Here is a 20,088-nt window from a genome sequence, read left to right as displayed (position 1 = left end):
TATAAACCTGTCTACATGTTGTGAATTGAAGACAAGTTCAGTTCAGTTCAGTCACTCAGTCATGTCCAACTCTCTGCAACCCCATGAACTGCAGCACGCCATGCTTCCCTGTCCAACACCAACGCCTAGAGCTAGCTCAAACTCACATCCATTGAGTTGGTGATGCCATCCAACTATCTCATCCTCTGTTGTCCCCTTCTCCTCCTGCCCTCAATCTTTCCCAGCATCAGGGTCTTTTCAAATGAGTCAGTTCTTCTCAACAGGTGGCCAAAGTATTGGAGTTTGAGGTTCAGCATCAGTCCTTCCAATGAATATTCAGGACTGATTTCCTCTAGGATGGACTGGTTGGATCTCTTTGCAATCCAAGGGACTCTCAAGTGTCTTCTCCATCACCACAATTCAAGAGCATCAATTCTTCGGCTCTCAGCTTTCTTTATAGTCCATCTCTCACATCCATAAATGACTACTGAAAAAACCAGAGCTTTGACTAGACCGATCTTTGTTGGCAAAGTAATGTCTCTGCTTTTTAATATGCTGTCTAGGTTGGTCATAGCTTTTCTTCCAAGGAGCAAGCATCTTTTAATTCCATGGCTGCAGTTACCATCTGCAGTGATTTTGGAGTCCAAAAAAATAGTTTGTCACTGTTTCCATTGTTCCCTATCTATTTGCCCTGAAGGGATGGGACCAGATGCCATGATCTTAGTTTTCTGAATGTTGAGTTTTACACCAATTTTTTCACTCTCCTCTCTCACTTTCATCAAGAGGCTCTTTAGTTCTTCTTTGTTTTCTGCCATAAGAGTGGTGTCGTCTGCATATCTGAGGTTATTGATATTTCTCCCAGCAATCTTGATTCCAGCTTGTGCTTCATCCATTCCAGCATTTCTCATGATGTACTTTGCATGTGAATTAAATAAGCAGGGTAACAATATACAGCCTTGATGTACTCCTTTCCCGAAGACAACAAAGAAGGTCCTAAACTCCAAAACTGTCTCTTCTACCAGCTACCATAGTGCCTTAAATTCTGGGCATTAGAAGCACTCCTGTGGGTTAACATAGCAAAATTTCCAAAGACTGTTTCCAATTCAGTTGTGTATGCTTGGTACGCAAAAGTTATCACACACTAATGTCTTTTCTTTCACCAAAAACACAAGCAGGAATTATTTTTTCCTGAATAGCAAGTGGAAAGGGAAAGCCTAAGACAAAAGACACACAAATCCTGCCAGGGCTTAGAAGGCAAGAAAGATCTGTAGCTTGAGATATTGCATTGGAAGTTGTCAATGAATTACATGTTATAGAAAGAGGACCAGAGAACAAATAAGAAGTATGAAGATGGAGGACTTGTTTTTCCATGAGGAGTGTCTGTGAATATGTGTCTGTGTGTTTGTGCCTCTGTACATCTGTGTCTGGCAGGGGCCAGAGTCACCGAGGGGCCAAAAGGCAGGTAAATACATCCTAAGCCTAGCAAAGGTATTTCTGAAACAATATAGCCATTCAAGATTGAGACTTTGATCCACAATCTTCTATTAGGAATCAACCCAACTGGTGTCTGGACTTACTGAGGCTCAGGTTCTTTAGTTGAGCTTTTCATTCTGGAGGCTGCTGGATTATAGTTCTTGCTTCTTCTGTCTGCCTTCTGGTGGATGAGAATAAAAGGTTTGTGCAAGCTTCCTGATGGGAGGGACTGCATGTGGGGAAAATTGGATCTTGCTCTGGTGGGCAGGACAGTAAAACTTTAATCCAATTGTCTGCTGGTGGGTGGGGCTGTACTCCTTCCTTGTTAGTTGTTTGGCCTCAGGCGACCCAGGCTATATGGGAAGGTTAATGGCGACCTCTAAGTGGACTTACTCAAACATGCGCCTCCAAGGACTGCTGCTGCCAGTGCCCCTGCTCCTGAGGCAGGCCACTGCCAACCTACACCTCCAACATTCACAGGTAGATCTGGCCCAGTGCTCTGTGGGGTCACTGCTCCTTTCCCCTGGGTTCTGGTGCACACAAGGTTTTGTTTGTGGTCTCCAAGAGTGGAGTCTCTGTTTCCCCCAGTACTGGGGAAGTCCTGTAATCAAATCCCACTGCTGCTGCTGCTAAGTCACTTCAGTCGTGTCCGACTCTGTGTGACCCCATAGACAGCAGCCCACCAGACACTCCCGTCCCTGGCATTCTCCAGGCAAGAACACTGGAGTGGGTTTCCATTTCCTTCTCCAATGCATGAAAGTGAAAAGTGAAAGTGAAGTCGCTCAGTCATATCTGATTCCTAGACCCCACAGACTGCAGCCCACCAGGCTCCTCTGTCGATGGGATTTTCCAGGCAAGAATACCAGAGTGGGGTGCCATTGCCTTCTCCACAAATCCCACTGGCCTTCAAATTCAGATCACTGGGGATTCCCAGTCCCTTTGCCAGATCCCCAGGCTGGGAAGCCTGATGTAGGTCCAAGAACCTTCACAACAGTAGAAAAACTTCTTTGGTATTATGGTTCTCCAGATTGTGGATCACCAACCCAGCAGGTATGAGATTTGATTTTATTGTGATTGCCCCCCTCCTATCGCTCCTTGGGGCTTCTTCTTTGTCCTTGCACTTGGGGTATCATTTTTTGGTGGGTTCCAGTGGCCTCCTGACGATGGATGTTCAATAGCTAGTTATAATTTCAGTGTTCTCATGGGTGAAGATAAGCGCATATCCTTCTACTCTGCCATCTTGAACCTGTCTTTCAGTTCTTAGTCAGCTTCTCTACAGGAGGAATAAAGAGATTGCTAAGGATGCCTTTGCATGTTGGTCCTATTTCCCCATGGGATGGTGGGAAGAGTGCTTTGCTCTGTTTTTCAAGCTGTCTTAGTCAGTTTTGGCTTCTATAACAAAAACACTGTAGACTGGGTAACTTAAACAGCAGAGATTTATTTCTCACAGTTCTGGAGGCTGGAAAGTCCAAAATCAAGGTGCTGGGCAATTCAATGTCTGGCGAGAGCTCTCCTGCTAGTTATATGGTAAATGAAGAGAGAGAAACTGAACTTACTTGTGTCTCTTCTTATTCAGGCACTAATTCCATCATGAGGACCAACCTTCATGACCTAACTACTTCCCAGGGTCACACATCTTAAGCCATCATATTAAGGATTAGGGCTTCAACATAATAAATTTGTGGGGGACCTAGTGCATAGCATACACCAAGTAAAGGTCTTTAAAAGAACCACTTATAGAGACTGGGGTGTCTTGCATGAAGATTATGACATCTCACCACCACTACACTCTCCCCACCATCCCCCACCCCCAGACAGCTGATGCCAACTAAGTTGGAGCAACTCCAGGCCTCACAGTGGCATTGGTCCTGAGTGGAGTTTCCAAAAATGAACTAGAGTTTCCTGGATTTGTGGGGAGGTGAACTCATGTAACTCAGATTGGGACTTGAACCTAAATGGCCAGGACTTGAATCTGGCCAAAACCCACAGTGTTCCACTTGAGATCACACACCTTGTCTCAGGAATTAATGAAGCTCAGGTTCTTAATCTTTCATTGCAGAAAGCATTCAGTGAGAGACAAAGTGATAGGTAAGAAGTGGATTTATTTAGAGAGAAACACACATCACAGACAGTGTATGGGCCATCTCAGAAGATGAGAGTGGCCTCAGAATATGGTGTGGTTAGATTTTAAGAGTTGGGTAATCTCATAGGCTAATGATTGGGAGAACTGTTCCAACTACTGTGGGCAAGGGGCAGAAATTTCCAGGAACTGACTTGACTCCATGTCGAGCACTTTTATCATTCATATAACAGCATCTAAAGGACCACTTACGTTATTAGTTCCAAGAAAATGTCTCTAAACAATGGTTCCCTGGTGGCTCAGATGGTAAAGAATCTGCCTGCAATGGGGGAGACCTCGGTTCATTCCCTGGGTCAGGAAGATCCCCTGGAGAAGGAAATGGCAACCTACTCCAGTATTCTCACCTGGAGAATCCCACGGACAGAGAAGCCTGGCAGGCTATACAGTCCATGGGGTCGTGAAGAGTTCATCCCAACTGAGAGTAACATACATACAAAATACTATTGAGTTTGTTCTCATTTGAGGTACAAAAGGGCTTTTTTCCTATATACATAAACTAGAAAATAACATTAAGAAATAAAAATATTGCTGTAAATTTTAAGTTAACAAAGGCAAGAACATATTCCTAAGATTTCACTGTTCAACATACTATGTATGCTATTGAAATTTATAATAAAATGTAATCTAAAGCTTAAAAAATGAAAATAAGGTAGAACGACTAAAATAAGTTAGAAAAACAAGACTGGAAGGTGACTGTGGCTCAGATCATGAACTCATTATTGCAAAATTCAGACTTAAATTGAAGAAAGTAGGAATAACCACTAGGCCATTCAGGTATGACCTAAATCAAATCCCTTACAATTATACAGTAGAAGTGACAACTAGATTCAAGGGATTAGGTCTGATAGACAGAGTGCCTGAAGAACTATGGACAGAGGTTCATGACATTTGTACAGGAGGCAGTGATCAAGACCCAAGAAAAAGAAATGCAAAAAGGCAAAATGGTTTTCTGAGAAGGCCTTACAAATCACTGAGAAAAGAAGAGAAGCAAAAGGCAAAGGAGAAAAGGAAAGATATATGCATCAGAATGCAGATTTCCAAAGACTAGAAAGGAGAGATAAGAAAGCCTTCCTCAATGATCAATGCAAAAAAATAGAGGAAAACAATAGAATGGAAAAGACTAGGGATCTCGTCAAGAAAATTAGAGATACCAAGGGAACATTTCATGCAAAGAGGAGCACAATAAAGGACAGAAATGGTGTGGACCTAACAGAAGCAGAAGATATTAAGAAGAGGTGGCAAGAATAAACAGAAGAACTATACAAAAAAAGATACTCATGACCCAGATAACCACAATGGTGTGATCACTCACCTGCAGCCAGACAACCTGGAATGTGAAGTCAAGTGGGCCTTAGGAAGCATCACTATGAACAGAGCTACTGGAGGTGATGGAATTCCAGTTGAACTATTTCAAATCCTGAAAGATGATGCTGTGAAAGCACTGCACTCAATATGCCAACAAATTTGGAAAACTCAGCAGTGGCCACAGGGCTGGAAAAGGTCAGTTTTTGTTCCAGAAAGAAAGGCAATGCCAAAGAATGTTCAAATGATTGAATTGCACTCATCTCACGCCCTAGCAAAGTAACGCTTAAAATTCTCCAAGCCAGGCTTCAACAGTATGCGAACCATGGACTTCCAGATGTCCAAGCTGGATTTAGAAAAGGCAGAGGAACAAGAGATCAAATTGCCAACATCTGTTGGATCATAGAAAAAGCAAGCGAATTGGCAGAATGCAAACAACTAAAGAACCTCTTGACGAAAGTGAAAAAGTTAGCTTAAAACTCAGCATTCAGAAAAATAAGATCATGGCATTCGGTCCCATCACTTTATGGCAAATAGATGGGGAAACAATGGAAACAGTGAGAGAAGTTATTTTCTTGGGCTCCAAAATCACTGCAGATGGTGACTGCAGCCATGAAATTAAAAGACGCTTGCTCCTTGGAAGAAAAGCTACGACCAACCTAGACAGCATATTAAAAAGCTGAGACATTACTTTGCCAACAAAGGTCTGTCTACTCAAAGCTATGGTTTTTCTAGTAGTCATGTATAGATGTGAGAGCTGGACTATAAAGAAAGCTGAGGGCTGAAGAATTGATGCTTTTGAACTGTGGTGTTGGAGAAGACTCTTGAGAGTCCCCTGAACTGCAAGGAGATCCAACCAGTCCATCCTAGGGGAAATCAGTCCTGAATATTCACTGAAAGGATGGATGCTAAAGCTGAAGCTAGTTCCAATAATTTGGCCACCTGATGCAAAGAACTGACTCATTGGAAAAGACCCAGATGCTGGGAAAGATTGAAGGCAGGAGTAGAAGGGGTCGACAGAGGATGAGATGGATGGATGGCATCACCGATTCAATGGACATGAGTTTGAGCAAGCTCCGGGAGTTGATGATGGACAGGGAAGCCTGGTGTGCTGCAGTCCATGGAGTATCAGAGTTGGACATGATTGAGCTACTGAACTGACCATATGATCCAGCAATTCTAGTTCTGATCATTAATCTAAAGGAAATAAAATTACCATCTCTAAAAGATAATGCACCCTTTTGTTCATTGCAGCGTTGTTCATAGTAACCATGACATGGAAACAACCTACATACCCATCAATAAATGAATGTGTAAAGAAGGTGTGATATATATGTATATATAATGGAATATTATTCAGCAATATAAAAAAGAAAGAAATCTGCCAGTTGACACAATATGGATGGACCTTGAGGGTGTTATGCTAAGTGAAATAAGACAGAGAAAAACAAATACTATATGATATACCTTATATGTGGAATCTTAAACAAACAAACAAAAAAGGACAAACACAAAAAACCTCATAGATACAGAGAACAGATTTGTGGTTACCAAAGGCAGGGAGTGGAAGGTGTAGACAAAATGGGTGAAGGTGGTTAAAAGTTAGACTTTTGGTTTTAAGATACATAAGTCCTAGGGATGTAAGGTGCAGCATAATGGCTCTGGTGAATTATGCTGTACTGTACATCTGGCTGATACTAAGAGAGTGGATCTTGACGTTCTCGTATGAAAAAAATTGTAACTATGTGGTGATGGATGCTAAATCAATTTATTGTGGTAATCATTTCATAATACATACATATGTCAAGTCCTTATGCTGTACACCTAAAACAATGTTACATGTCCCTTGTATTTCAATTTAAAGAAATGCATTTTTAAAACATTAAATAGTGTCTTGGTCACATGTGGCTAGTGGCTACTACATTGGACTGTATAGTTATGGAATATTTTCATCACTTCAGAAGGTTCAGTAGGACAATGCTATTTTAGAGTTTCAGAGCCAACCATTTTTGACACTGAGAAAACATTCCCGTCTCCTCTGCATGATGAGATTCTTAATATTTTAATCTTCAGTGAATTTGAGCTTTTAAAAAGTATGAAGATACCTGATATCAGAAGCTTGTAAGAACAAAATATTATTTCTCATTTTAGAGGCAGGCCAAGTTCCCCTGATAACTCTATTTTTAAACAGCCTAACTAGGCCAAAAGACAGGCAGAAATCCAAAGTTGCAAAACTTTTTCCTAGAAGCCTGAATGCCTTTCAGATTGCTTACAGACCATAAAAATTCAGCACTGGGAGGTTCAAAATGTTGAGTTAGTGACCTCATGCATTCAACTTTTTCTCAGAAGTTTTCATGGCTTCTTTTCTAAGCATACAATGCACTTCTTTGTATCACATTCTTTTCCCATATTTGTAACTTTCACTTCCCTTTTACATGATACATAATGTAATGTAATGTAATAAGGTTGTATTATTTACTGATGTGGATACATATTTATGCAAATATTAAAGAAGAGAAAACTTTTAGGAACATTTTTGGAATTCCGTCATCTTAAAAGCTGATAAGGGACTTCCCTGATGATACAGTGGTTAAGAATCCACGTGCCATTGCAGGGGACATGGGTTTGATCCCTGGTCCAGGGAGATTTCACATGCCAGGGAGCAGCTAAGTCCAAGCACCACAACTCCTGAAGCTTGTGTGTCCCAGAGCCCACATACCACAGCTACTGAGTCCATGTGCTGCAACTCCTGAAGCTCACGCTCCCCAGCAAGAGAAGTCACTGCAGTGAGAAGCCCGCAGATCACAGCAAAGGGTAGCTCCCACTTACTGTGACTAGAGAAAGCCCGCATGAAGCAACTCAGTGCAACCAAAAACAAAACAAATAAATAAATCATATGTTTTTAAAAGCTGATAAAACTAGAGTTTTTTCTTTGCTTGAAACGAGAAAAATTATGAGTTTTTAAAACTTTAGAGTTCATTATACAGCTCTTCTTCTCACACCTAAGAACAAGCTGAAAAATCAGTTTAAATTTTCTCTAAATGCTTCCTCTGAAAGACTTAAGAGAACAGGATCATCAAAAAACACATTTGCTGTCTATTGAAGACATGTTCAAAACTCAGAAATTTTACCCAATATTTAGTCAGAATATGTTATCTATATCTGCCTAGAGTGGGAAAATCTGTTTAACCTAGAGAGTCTTATTATGGCTTTTTTTTTTTATAAAACTGTCAGAGGATTATAGGGAGACTGAGAAGGCATAGCTTCTTTACAAGCAATATGGCCACCAATACAGAGCAACTCCTTATATCCTCTTGGAGCACTGAAGCCCACAGGGAAACAAACTCACTAGAGAATTCTATATATGTGATGTTTATTGTGGCTACCACTGTACGGCTCTGGCACCAAATTCCTGAAAATAAATTATTATGATGAAAAATGTTTTTCATATATGCAGAATTTTTTTTTAACTCTTAGGAACCTTTTTTAAATGGAAACTGATCATTCATACACGCCCCCTAACCCTTTCTTACAATTAAAGGAAGACAGAGAGACTGACTTTGGAAAACTAATGGATAATGCTCAACAATTTATGAAAAGTTTATTAACTTTCTAAAGTTTACTGCGGTCCTCTTAGAATTATCCCAGACATAGCATGGGTTTATATAAAATGAACCACCAATGATATTAGAAACCAGAGAAAGGAAAGAGTATCAAAGATTTGGATTGAAATGAACTGTCAAGATTTTGAATTTCCAGGAAGGGCAACATTGCAGTGAATTCTAGATGGAGTCGGCAGGGAGAGAAGGTGACAGAAATGAGCTAACTTCTCTCAGGGTTTTGTAAGGATGCAAAATGCTGTCTTTGGTGCTTTTTAGACTTTAGAGGGCATAAGAATCAAATCTGCCCAGAATGCAGCTTTTAATAGACTAAGTCTAGATTAGAGCCTGAGATTCTCCATTTCTAACAGACTCCCGACAAAGATCCATCTATTCAAAGATATGGTTTTTCCAATAGACATGTACAGATGTGAGACTTGGATCATAAAGAAGGTTGAGCACCGAAGAACTGATGCTTTCCAACTATGGTGCTGGAGAAGACACTTGAGAGTCCCTTGGACAGCAAGGAGATCAAACCACTCAACCCTAAAGGAAATCAACCCTAAATATTCATTGGAAAGACTGGTGTTGAAGTGGAAGCTCCAATACTTTGGCCACCTGATGCAAAGAGCCAACTCATTGGAAAAGACCCTGATGCTGAGAAAGATTGAAGGCGTGAGGAGAAGGGGGTGACAGAGGAGAAGATGATTGGATGGCATCACAGACTCAATGGACATGAGTTTCAGCAAACTCCAGGAGATGGTGAAGGATAAGAAAGCCTGGCGTGCTGCAGTCCACAGGGTCTCAAAAAGAGTCCAACATGACAGAGCAACAGAACAACAGACTCCCAGGTAATCCAATGCCTCGTTTCCATGAACATCATTTTGAGTAACAAAGAAAGTTGTGATAGATTCAGCTATCACAATCAACAAAGAACTCATGTTTATATTGATGCTTTGTTGTCTAAGCCCAGTCCTCATATATTTTATGTCATTTGATTTTAAACACATAAAACAGGATTCTGTATCTGCTCTTATATATCACCTCGTATATTCTATATTGCCTTTTCCAAATTGAATCCAATTAGATATGCCAGCAATAAAAGTTTGCCACACTCAAAGAGGTTTAGAAAATGTTGAGTTAAGCAGTTAGATAAGCTCCTTAACTACTACAGGACTTTCAGAACCTTTAACCCAAATGTACATTATGCATCTTCAAGAAAGAATTGGTCACACATAATGCTTTCTTAGTAAACTTATTCGTACTTACTGGAGTACCTTCCAAATGCTGTGAATAGTGAGGTTTTGAATACAAGTTCTGAGGTTGCCTTGGTTCTTACTTTTATAGATACTACTTTGCTCAGCCCAAGAGATGACCTACACTTAACTGAAAGTTGCTGATAAGAGGGTTTTCAAAGATGACTAAGGTATCAGGTTAAAAATAATGATTATCTTTGGACCAATCAGGGCAATCTTTGCAGTCAATCAGATGAGGTTCTGCAAGGAGTGACTTTTGTATTAAACACCAGAAGACATGTTATAGAATTAGGACGTTCCCATTTCATGCATTACAACAGAGCTCCTATAACCTGTTAAGAAATGATAGGAAAACAGGACAGACCAGTCTTCTGTGTACCGCACGGAAATGGAACAACATGAGAACTACAGCGAGAAAGTGCTCAATTCAGGGGTATGGTTTACTCAGAAAGTTTTCCAATCGTGCTGCATAGCGCCTTGTAATCACTGCCTTTGCAAGTGAAGAGTAAAAGCGAATATTCTCCAGCACAAAATCTGGGAAGTCTGATCTCACTCCTGCTCACTATGATGACTGGGTAAGAAGCTTCTAGCTATATAAAGCATGTGAAATTCAAAGCTTCAAGAAATACTTCGACCTTTCCTTGGACTGGTCGTGCTGAAATAAATGGTAGACTGAGAGTTTGCCTACAACAAATGGACCCAGGGAGCTGACGGGTTCCTCCCTTCTGTGAATTCTGAGTGTATAATGAACTTCCTTTTAACATAAAAAATGAAAAGAGCTTTAACCAAAATTGGCTTTATATTTTATACATATGTAGAATTTAATGCCTTCAAACTTTAGGAGGAAGTAGCAAATACACTTTCATGGCAGCTAGTGAGGCTCCTTGATAACAAAGTTTCATCTCATAGGGAACTAGAGTGTGATGATTCTCAACATTTGACTGCATTAGAATCACCCAGAAAGCTTGTCAAAACACAGATTACTGCAACTCATCCTGGACTTTCTGATTCAGCAGGACTGGGATAGTGCCTGAGGATTTACATTTATCACAAGATCTCAGATGATGCTGCTGCTTTGAAGAGGGCTACAGGAAAGGAAAAAGCCTTACTGATCAGCTGAAGCATCCCCTTTTCCTTACAGATGCAAAGTCTGAGGCACACATAAGAAGTCAACACCCAAGCTGGGGTCAGCAACAGTCCCTTCGACTAGAAGTCAAGTGGGCATCCTTGCAGTACACACCCAGATCGCCACCACTGCTTCAGTCTTGTGCAGTTTCTTAGAATGTCACACACCTCCTCCCTACACACTCCTCCTCTCCATTCCTGAATCAGAAAAAATTGTGACAGACTTTGATGTGGGCAAAAAAAAAATCACTGGGTGTCCTGTCTCTCTACCCTTCTGGTCTATCTTTTCTTTGTAATGTCTTGCAGCTATTTTATGACTCTAAAAGTTGTGGGAAACTATAACAATGCAAATGATTCTTGTCTGTAGAAATGCACGTGAACTGGGACTTTTGAAATAAAACTGAGCATCGGGTTACAGGTATCAACCAGGCATGTATCTATTTGTAAAACTATTTCAGCATTCTCAATTGCCTGTGTGTATATGTATGTGTTTCTTTTAATTCTCTCTTGAATCTGTAACATCTTACTGAGTCCCACATTAAGTAATGAGTTAAATAAAATCCTTGGCATTGGTTCATTTACTATTTTGTATAATTTGTCTATCACAACTTTACATTTTTTAAAATTATCTTTTAACATCCTAAAAAAGAGTGCTTCTTGAATGACAGATTAAGGGTTTTCAAAAATCTGCTCCTTCATAAAAATCAATAAAAGAAGTGACAAAAATTGTCCAGATTAACTTTTTCTTGGAGTTTGGAAATTAACTAAAGGATTGCAAAATTTCAAGGAGTGTTTATCAAGAAAAATTGCTGAATTTTGGTAAGAGAAGCTAGCTGCTTTGTGGCATTTTTAACTCGACCTAATCCCATCTTCCTCTTCACGTCTCCATGGTAGCTTTGAAAACAAAAGATCTTACAATTATGGTAGTTGTGCAAACGAGCAGTCTAACAACCACTGAAGGGGACAGAATGAATTTGGAACTTCCCCAAAGCCCCATAACTGCTCAGCTTTGACCACCGTGGAGGCTCATTGAAAATCCCCATTCTCAGGGTTTATCCTTATTTAACCTGACTCAGAACCTGCTCTGTGCCAACAGCCCCATCTCTAGGTAATTTGCTAGAAAAGACAAATCAGTGAGAATATTTCAACTACCTAAGATGATGTTTGGAGAAGGCAATGGCACCCCACTCCAGTACTCTTGCCTGGAAAATCCCATGGATGGAGGAGCCTGGTGGGCTGCAGTCCATGGGGTCGCTGAGGGTCAGACACAACTGAGCTTTCACTTTTCACTTTCATGCGTTGGAGAAGGAAATGGCAACCCACTCTAGTGTTTTTGCCTGGAGAATCCCAGGGACGGGGGAGCCTGGTGGGCTGCCGTCTATGGGGTTGCACAGAGTCAGACACGACTGAAGTGAGTTAGCTTAGCTAAGATGATGTTACTAGGTTGGGCTAACCAAAACACTTAAAAAGAACAACTGGAAAATGAGAGCTTCATAAAGGACCTTGAAAAACTCACACCTATTCTTTAGAATCTGTAAGACCGTGAATAGGGCTGTATGTTTGCACAGGAAAAACCTGATAAGGTTTTAACGTCTCATCACCAGATTGCCTTGACACTCTACACAAACAGAAAGTAAAGGCTAAGGCAAAGTTTTAAACTGCCTGCAAGATTGTAGAAGATAACCCCCAGCACACACACACAGCCAATCAGCAAAGGCTGAGAGAGTTATTGGTTCAAAGCATTTATGGAAATCTCTCTACTCATTCGCTGACATTAAGCTAACCAGGCAGACTTCAAAGGCCACACGTGACAAAGAATATACTTTATAAAATTGGTCCAGAAAAGTCACCAATGAATAAAAAAACAGCAACAATAATAACAAAAACAGCACAAAAACAAATCCTGGAGAGAAGAGAGTGATTTTCAGAGTCACCACAATATGTTATTTTAAACGTCTAGTTGTCAGCAACAACAACAAAAATTAAAAATAAGGGACTTCCCTGGTGGTCCATTGGCTAAGACCGCACTCCCAAAGCAGGGTACCTGGGTTTGATCCTTGGTTGGGGAACTAGACCCTACAGGCTGCAACTAAGAATTCCCATGTTCCTGAATGCCCTAAGACTTGGTACAGCCAAATAAATAAAATTAATTAATTAATTCAAAAAGCAGCGTGTACTTAAAAAAAAATGAAGCACATAAAGATATGTGAATGTATAGCTCATGGAAAAGAAAGTATCCCATCAATTCTCCCTGACGAACTCCAGATTTGGACTTACTAACCAAAGACTTTAAGAAGAACTTTTTAGTTTTTCTAATGAACTAAAGGAAACTGTGTCCAAACAATCAAAAGTATAATAATTCAAAAATGAACTCAAAAAAACAATCCCTTCAAAAGAGTATAAAGATGCAAAATATTTAGAAATAAGTCTTTGTAACCAGAAGACTTGTACTGAAACTCTGTAAAGCATTACTGAAAGAAATTAATAAATAAATAAATGCAAAGGTAGCCCACATGCAAGGATCAGAAGACACTATCAATAGGATGGCAACATTCCACAAACTGATCTATAGACTCAACTTAATTTCTATCAAAACCACATCTGACCTATTTTTGCAGAAATTGACAAATTGATTACAAATTTACAAGGAAATTCATGGAAACCAAAGCAATCTTGAAAAAGATAAAGTTGTAAGATTTAGAATTCCCAGTTTCAAAGCTTATTATGAAGTTATGGTAATTTAGACGATGTGGTACTGGCATAGGATAGACATATAGATCAATGGAGCAAAACTGAGTCCAGAAATACTCACATTGATGGTCAATTGATTTTCAGCAAAACAATTCATTGGATAAACAACAATGCTTTCAACAAATGATGCTGAAACAACTGGGTATAAAATAATAAAACCTAACTCCTACCTAACACCATACATAAAAATTAACTTAAAAATGACATTGGGCTCAGCAATGGTTTTTTAGATGACTTTAAAAGCACAAGCAACAAAAGTAAAAATAGATTAATTCAATTTCATAGAAAGTAAAAATGTTTTGTGATTCAAAACAATAAAGTAAAAAGATAGTCCATAAAGGGAAAATATATGTAAATGATATATCTGATAAAGGACTTGTACCTAGAATATACTGGGGGGAAAAAAAAAAAAAAAAAACTCTACAACTCAACAATAAAAAGAGCTCAAAGAAAAAGGAGGAAAATTTTTCTCCATTAAGTGATACTCATTGTTACTGTTCAGTCATTATGTGATTATGTCATGTCTGACTCTTTGAGACCCCATGGACTGCAGCATACCAGGCTTCCCAGTGCTTCAGCATCTCCCAGAGTTTGCTCAGATTTATGTCCATTGAGTTGGTGATGCTATCTAACCATCTCATCCTCCGCTGCCCACTTTCTTGCCTTCAATCTTTCCCAGCATCAGGGTCTTTTCCAATGAGTAGGCTCTTCGCATCAGGTGGCCAAGTATTGGAGCTTCAGCTTCAGCATGGTCCTTCCAATGAATATTCAGGGTTGATTTCCTTTAGGATTGACTGGTTTGATCTCCTTGCAGGCCAAGGGACTCTCAAGAGTCTTCTTCAGTCACAGTTTGAAAGCATCAATTCTTCAGTGCTCAGCCTTCTTTATGGTCCAACTCTCTCATCCACACATGACTACTGGAAAAGCCATAGCTTTCTCTATACAGACCTTTGTCAGCAAAGTGATGTCTATACTTTTTAATACACTGTCTAGGTTTGTCACATCTTTTCTTCCAAGGAGCCAGTGTCTTTTAATTTCATGACTGCAGTCACCATGCGCAGTAATTTGCGAGCACAAGAAAATAAAATCTGTCACTGCTTCTACTATTTCCCCTCCTATTTGCCATGAAGTGATGAGCCCAGATGCCATGATCGTAGTTTTTTTAATGTTAAGTTTCAAGCCAGCTATTTCACTCTCCTCTTTCACCTTCATCAAGAGGCTCTTTAGTTCCTCTTTACTTTTGCCATTAGAGTGGTATCATCTGCATATCTGAGGTTGTTAATATTTCTTCCAGTAGTCTTGTTTCCAGCTATGATTCGTTCAGCCTGGCATTGTGCATGACGTACTCTGCACAGAGTAGGGAGTAGGAAGTCAAGAAACACCTGGAGTAACAGGCAAATTTGGCCTTGGAATACGGAATGAAGCAGGGCAAAGACTAATAGAGTTTTGCCAAAAAAATGCACTGGTCATAGCAAACACCCTCTTCCAACAACACAAGAGAAGACTCTACACATGGACATCACCAGATGGTCAACACCAAAATCAGATTGATTATATTCTTTGCAGCCAAAGATGGAGAAGCTCTATACAGTCAACAAAAACAAGACCAAGAGCTGACTGTGGCTCAGATCATGAACTCCTTATTGCCAAATTCAGACTTAAATTGAAGAAAGGAGGGAAAACCACTAGACCATTCAGGTATGACCTAAATCAAATCCCTTATGATTATACAGTGGAAGTGAGAAATAGATTTAAGGAACTAGATCTGATAGATAGAGTGCCTGATGAACTGTAGACAGAGGTTCGTAACATTGTACAGGAGACAGGGATCAAGACCATCCCCATGGAAAAGAAATCCAAAAAAAGCAAAATGGCTGTCTGGGGAGGCCTTACAAATAGCTGTGAAAAGAAGAGAAGTGAAAAGCAAAGGAGAAAAGGAAAGATATAAGCATCTGAATGCAGAGTTCCAAAGAAGAGCAAGAAGAGATAAGAAAGCCTTCCTCAGTGATCAATGCAAAGAAATAGACAAAAACAACAGAATGGGAAAGACTAGAGATCTCTTCAAGAAAATTAGAGATACCAAAGGAACATTTCATGCAAAGATGGGCTAGATAAAGGACAGAAATGGTATGGACCTAACAGAAGCAGAAGATATTAAGAAGAGGTGGCAAGAATACACAGAAGAACTGTATAGAAAAGATCTTTACGACCCAGATAATCACGATGGTGTGATCACTGACCTAGAGCCAGACATCCTGGAATGTGAAGTCAAGTGGGCCTTAGAAAGCATCACTACGAACAAAGCTAGTGGAGGTGATGGAATTCCAGTTGAGCTATTTCAAATCCTGAAAGATGATGCTGTGAAAGTGTTGCACTCAATATGCCAGCAAATTCGGAAAACTCAGCAGTGGCCACAGGACTGGAAAAGTCAGTTTTCATTCCAATCCCAAAGAAAGGCAATGCCAAAGAATGCTCAAACTACCGCACAATTGCACTCATCTCACACACTAGTAAAGTAATGCTCAAAATTCTCCAAGTCAGGCTTCAGCAGTACAGGAGCCGTGAACTTCCAGATGTTCAAGCTGGTTTTAGAAAAGGCAGAGGATCAAATTGCCAACATCCGCTGGATTATCGAAAAAGCAAGAGAGCTCCAGAAAAACATTTATTTCTGCTTTATTGACTATGCCAAAGCCTTTGACTGTGTGGATCACAATAAACTGTGGAAAATTCTGAAAGAGATGGGAATACCAGACCACCTGACCTGCCTCTTGAGAAACCTATATGCAGGTCAGGAGGCAACAGTTAGAACTGGACATGGAACAACAGACTGGTTCCAAATAGGAAAAGGAGTACGTCAAGGCTGTATATTGTCACCCTGCTTATTTAACTTATATGCAGAGTACATCATGAGAAACGCTCGGCTGGAAGAAGCACAAGCTGGAATCAAGATTGCCGGGAGAAATATCAATAACCTCAGATATGCAGATAACACCACCCTTATGGCAGAAAGTGAAGAGGAACTAAAAAGCCTCTTGATGAAAGTGAAAGTGGAGAGTGGAAAAGTTGGCTTAAAGCTCAACATTCAGAAAACGAAGATCATGGCATCTGGTCCCATCACTTCATGGGAAATAGATGGGGAAACAGTGGAAACAGTGTTAGATTTTATTTTTCTGGGCTCCAAAATCACTGCAGATGGCGACTGCAGCCATGAAATTAAACGACGCTTACTCCTTGGAAGGAAAGTTATGACCCACCTAGATAGCATATTCAAGAGCAGAGACATTACTTTGCCAACAAAGGTCCGTCTAGTCAAGGCTATGGTTTTTCCAGTGGTCATGTATGGATGTGAGAGTTGGACTGTGAAGAACGCTGAGCGCTGAAGAATTGATGCTTTTGAACTGTGGTGTTGGAGAAGACTCTTGAGAGTCCCTTGGATTGCAAGGAGATCCAACCAGTCCATTCTGAAGGAGATCAGCCCTGGATGTTCTTTGGAAGGAATGATGCTAAAGCTGAAGCTCCAGTACTTTGGCCACCTCACGCAAAGAGTTGACTCATTGGAAAAGACTCTGATGCTGGGAGGGATTGGGGGCAGGAGGAGAAGGGGATGACAGAGGATGAGTTGGCTGGATGGCATCACTGACTCGATGGACTTGAGTCTGAGTGAACTCCGGGAGTTGGTGATGGACAGGGAGGCCTGGCGTGCTGCGATTCATAGGGTCACAAAGAGTCGGACACGACTGAGTGACTGAACTGAACTGACTCTGCAAAGAAATTAACTGACAAAGTGACAAGATACAGCCTTGTCATACTCCTTTCCCAATTTGAACCAGTCCATTTCTCCATGTCCACATACAGGTTTCTCAGGAGACAGGTAAGCTGATCTGGTACTCATCTCTTTAAGAATTTTCCAGTAGCTGATGACCTTCATAATATCTGACAATAAATGAATCTCTGCTTTCCTTGAATTGGACAACCTTTTCAAACGGGTAGAGACCGTTCATGGAACAGCTGGCACTGAGGTATATGAAGACCTGAGGTATAAGCTGTCCCTGGAGTTCCCCAGTGGCTACCCTTACAAAACTCTCATGGTGAAGTTCCTCACACCCTGCTGCCACCCCATCGGGGACACCAAGGGCAACATCTGCCTGGACATCCAGAAAGGCAAGTGATCCGCCCTGTGCGACATCAGAGCCACTCTGCTCTCCCGTCCAGAGTCTGCTCAGAACCCAACATCATAGCCCTTTGAACACATACGCTGCTGAGCTTGGGAAAAACACCCACAGCCCTTAAGAGCCTGCAAAAATACCACTCAAAGCACATCTCCAGCCAAGAGTCCTGACCTGGGATGTCGAGTTGTCCTTGTGTTTTCTTTTTATTGTTTTTCCTTAGGTGGTCTGCCCTTTCCTCGATTTCTGTACAGGACTCTGTATTTTTCTCTGCAGTATCATTTTCATTTTATTTATGTTTTTAAAATTAAGTGTCAGGTTAAGCCCTTGTGATGACTATATTAAATACGTACAACTGGGTTTTTTTTTAAAGAACTATTGGGAAGGATGTGAAAAAGTTGAAACCCCCAGACATTGCTGGAAGGAATGCAAACTGATACAGTCACATTGGAAAATAGTTCCTCAGAGTTAAGCATAAAATTGACCCAGAAATTCCTAGGTATACATCAATTTCTACTCCTACCCAAGAGAACTGAAAACATATGCTCCCCTCAGATTTATAAATTAATATCCACATTTTCATAATAGCTAAAAAGTGAAAACAACTCAAATGTCCATCAGCTACTGAATAGATAAAATTTGGTAAATCTATATAATGGATTATTATTTAGTATGAAGTACTGACACGTGCAGCAACATGGACAAAACTTAAAACTTATTTTTTTAAGTGAAAAACAAATTCAAAAGGCTACAGATTGTATGACTACATTTATATAAAAAATCCACAGTAGGCAAATCCATAGTAACAGAAAGCAGATTAATGGTTGCTAGGGGTTGAAAAAGGAGGAATGATTGTTAATGACTACAGTGTTTTCGGGGGGAGTAATAAAACATTCTGAAATTAAATAGTGGTGATAGTTGCACAGCTTTGTGTATTTACTGAAAATTACTGAATTGTATACTCATTTCTTTCAACTTTATTGATATATAATTAACATACAGGATTGTTAAAATTCAAGGTGTACAATGTCTTGATTTGACACCACTTCTGTATTGTAAAAAGATCACCACAGCAGGGTCAGTTAACAACTCCATTACCTCACATTATCACCATTTCTTTTTTATGATGAGAACATTTAAGATGTACTCTCTTAACAACTTACAAGCATATAATATGTTGTTGTTGTTTAGTCGCTAAGTCGTGTCTGACTCTTTGCGACCCAGTGAACTGAAGCCCACCAGGCTCCTCTGTCCATGGGAGTTTTCAGTTAAGAGTATTGGAATGGGCTGCCATTTCCTCCTCTAAGAGATCTTCCTGACCCAAGGATTGAACCTGTGGCTCCTGTATAGAAGTTGGAGTTCTTACTGCTGGGCCACAAGGAGAGCCCTTATATAATATGATACTGTTAACTGTAATCACCATGCCGTATGTTAGATTCCCCAGAACTTATTCTTCTCACAACTGAAAGTGTATACTCTTTGACCAATAACTTCTCATTTTCTCTACCCACTACCCCTGATAACCACCATTCCCTGTTTCCACGAGTTTGATTTTTTTTTTTTTTAGATTCCACATATAAATGAGATAATACAGTATTTCAAGGTCCATCCATGTTGTCACAAATGGCAAAATTTCCTGCCTACTCTGGCTAAAGAATACTATATACAAAGGAAATATATAGTATTTACGGCTTCTTTGTCCATTCACGTGTAGACAAACACTTGTTTCCTTACCTTGGCTGTTGTGAATAATGTTACAGTGACCATGGGAGTGTAGATATGTCTTCAAGATTCTGATTTCATTTCCTTTGACTATATTACGAGAAGTGGGATAGATGGGTCATATGATGGTTCTATTTTTAATTTTGAGGAACCGCCATACTCTTTTCCATAGTAACTGCACCATTTTACACTCCCCCAAACAGTGCACAGGGGTTCCCTTTTCTCCACATCCTTCCTAACACCTGTTAGGTCACGTCTTTTGATATCAGCCATTCTAACATGTGTGAAGTGATACCATGGTGGTTTTGAGTTGTAGTTCCTTGATGATTCATGATGTTGAGCATCTTTTCATGTACATGATGGCCATTTGTATATCTTCTTTGGAAAAATATCTCTTCGGTTCCTTTGCCCATTTTTTTAATCAGAATTTTTCTTTTTTTTGCTATTAAGTTGTATGAGTTTCTTACATATTTTGGATATTAACCCCTTATCAGATATACGGTTTCCACATATTCTATCCTATTTCATAGGTTTCCTTCTTATTTTGCTAAATATGTCCCTGTTAAACAAACTGG

General features: G+C 40.1%; 1 pseudogene; it reads left to right on the top strand.

Moving 5' to 3' along the window:
- The first annotated feature begins 17,542 nt into the window (after window positions 1–17,542).
- On the top strand, window positions 17,543–17,964 carry LOC147380298 (ubiquitin-conjugating enzyme E2 C pseudogene; annotated as a pseudogene).
- Window positions 17,965–20,088: the final 2,124 nt, after the last annotated feature.

Source organism: Bos grunniens, chromosome 1, assembly GCF_055505025.1.
Source record: "Bos grunniens cultivar Pamir isolate PY7600 chromosome 1, Bosgru_T2T1.0, whole genome shotgun sequence".
Classification (NCBI taxonomy): Eukaryota; Metazoa; Chordata; class Mammalia; order Artiodactyla; family Bovidae; genus Bos; species Bos grunniens.
This window is presented reverse-complemented; position numbering and strand designations above follow the sequence as displayed.